We start from the raw sequence: 3,213 nt of genomic DNA on the forward strand, positions 1-3,213 counted from the left end.
GCCGAAATTACAAACGTCAGCCAGAAAATTACTTTTTTCGTTTGCTCCATCTTGTCAGATCTTGTGTAGTTGGATCATGGGTTGTTTTGTTTTTACAGGATCATAGTGAAATAAATATTATCTTATAAAAGTTATAATCATTCAAAATTAAGTAAATGCTTAGCCAAAATACTTCTCTTTTTAGAAAGTTTAAAAACAAACACAAGTTATACAAACAAAACAGGATTTACCATTAACATATGTATGTATTTTGGCCTAAATGCGTGCATATTTGAATATGACGTCGGCATCACACTAAAAAACAAAATTTTTAATTCAAATTAAAAAATTCCAACAATTTCAAAATAATTGGTAGAGATGATCGATAGTCCTACTAAACTATCGATATTTTCGATAGTATAAGAAAAAATAGTAATGAGTATTGATAGTATAAAAAAATTGAAACTATCGATAGTGCCATCGATAGTTTGACAACTCTATTAAAAATGATTGAAAAAATAAAAATCAAAGAATAACGATTATTTTTGATTGAAAATATATAAATCATAAAATAACGATTATACAATGATTTTTAAATAAAAATCCTTCATGATAACGATTATTTTCGGTCCCTGGTATTTTAATTGAAAAATCTTAAATAATGCTATGGTCTTGCTTTAAACTACACTACTACTTCATTAAATGTTCATGTTTTATTCAAGGATACACATATCTATGTAAGTTAACAAAAAAATGTAACTACATCAATAATTATGTTCGTTTAAGTACCCGCATCGAGGTAATTAAGCGAGTTCTTTTAAGTACCCAACCCGCCTAAGTACCTCAAAAAGCTGATATTTTTCGTGAGGTACTTAAGCGGGTTTTACTGTATGTATTTTAAATTCAATATGATAATTTTAAACCAAACAAAAATCCCCATCAAATCCCCACATCTCCAAACGAAAAAATCTATCCCCAAATGGTTTCATAAATCCCCAAAATGGGGCGAAATCCTGGCATCTGGCAACACTGGGTATAATGCATCCCTCGTGAATAGCTCAGCTACAGTCTTACAATGTAGTAGTCCCAAACACTGGATTTCTGCTACAAATAAATAGCCAAACAAATATTCATGTTTAGGACAGAATACTTCCAATACTTCAAAATTTCGTCATTAATTTATTTATTTTTTTGTACTTAAATTTGTTTTTTTTTTTCAAGTATATTTTTTGATTTCTTTTTTAACACATTATTTCATGAAATTCGACTCATTTGTCTTTCATCTTCTTTTCTCATTTCACATAATTTTTTTTTTTTTTAAATTTATGCTTTTATTTCAAATGTATTTTTTTCAAATTATAATTTTTTTACTCCTCAGTATTTCAATTATTTATGTTACTTGTCCCTATCAAAAAATATCGGTTTTCAGTTTTGCCAACTTTTGATTTTCAAAAAGCACCAAAAACTTGGAAAATAGCGTTTAACCACACTAAAAGCACCAAATGGTTTTGAATCAATAGATGCTTTTTTCATAACAGTTTATATGTATTTAACAAAAACAAAAAATTAACAATATTTACAAGAATGCATACATAAATCAATAAACAAAACTTTTTCGCTCATAACGATTGAAAAGCCACATGCTATAATGACTCATGCTTACGACGTAATACCGAAGTACTGCGCATTAAAACTGATATATCTCAAGAAAGAAAAATCGAATCCCGACAAACGCAAATCATGCCCTAAGTAGAAATGAGCAAAAAAAATTATGTTTTCATTATATAACCTCAAATATCGCCGAAAACCGTGATTTTGGCACTTTGAGGTTAGGATATCTCAAAATTCTAGTGCTTGAGCAATTGGATTCAGCACCAAGAAACGATGTGTTTTACTCAGGTGGTACAAAAAAAAAAAAATTTACAAATAATTAGAAAAGAAAAAAAGAAATACTTAACTTACCCGCATATCTACTAGTATTTTCAAGGCGAATAGAATTGAACAAGGAGGGTTTGCAAGTTCAGCTTTTTATCAATCATGGTTGTATTTAAGTGCATTTAAATTTGTAGATTTTTGTAAATTCAGTGCTGCCACAGCTTTAAATATTTAAAAATTTTTTCAGGTCTTAACCAAATCGGAGTAATTTTAGTTCAGAAATAAAGCACTAAAAAAGACACTAGGCACTAAATAATTTTTTTAGGCGTTTTAATTTTCTAAAAGCACTAAATCTAGTGCTTAAAGCACCAAGTTGGCAACTAAATATGTCGGTTTTAGAAGAAAAATTGTGGGGGCCAAAATTGTAGGAAATTTGATTTTCTTCAAGTCTGACCTTGCTTATTTATGCCGTAGATTTGAAAATGAACGAGATATAATGCAATATTTTGAGATTACCGCTTGCTTCAAGTTTGTTTCGAAAACAATCAATTTTAGAAGAAAAACAAGTAAGAAAGTCTAAGTTCGGGCGGAGCCGAACATTAAATACCCGGCGCAAGTATTAAATATATATTTTTTTTTCACCTTTCCGAAAGCTTCCGCTAGATGGTAAGCCGGGGTGTATCAATTTTGAGTAAATTAGCGTCCTTCAATTTCGAAATATTGAAGTTTCAAGCATTTCTGAAATTTACCGTTATATGAGAAGCGGCCGTAATTTTAGTCCGATTTCAATAATTTTCAACGTTTTGCTTATATGTGGCAAGCACAATAACCACACCGTACACGGTACAAATTGGTAGAACGGTTACCGATATATGTACATATATGTGATCATAAGTGGGCGGCGCCACGCCCATTTTCCAAAATTTTACCATTAACGTATTTCTTGGTAAAGAATTGTTGCAAGCGTCAATTTTGAATAAATTAGCTTCAATATTTATTGATTTATCGAAGATTTTGTATTTCTCTAAATTACCGTTATATGGGATGTGGGCGTGGTTATCGTCCGATTTTAAAAATTTTCGGCGATATTTTATGCTGTACCAAGGCCAACAACTGTGCCAAGTTTGGAAGAAATTAGTGCAGCGGTTACTGAGATATACACATGTAACCATAAGTGGGCGTGGCTACGCCCATTTTCCAAAAATTTATAATATTCTTATTTTTCGTCTAAAAGTTATTGCAAATATCAATTTTGAGTGAATTATCTTCAGTAGTTACTAAAATATCGCAGTTTTCGTATTTCTGGAAATTACCGTTATATGGGAAGTGGGCGTGGTTAAAGTCCGATTTCGCCCATTT

Source organism: Rhagoletis pomonella, unplaced genomic scaffold (assembly GCF_013731165.1).
Source record: "Rhagoletis pomonella isolate Grant_MI unplaced genomic scaffold, Rhpom_1.0 Rhpom_scaffold_01479, whole genome shotgun sequence".
Taxonomy (NCBI): domain Eukaryota; kingdom Metazoa; phylum Arthropoda; class Insecta; order Diptera; family Tephritidae; genus Rhagoletis; species Rhagoletis pomonella.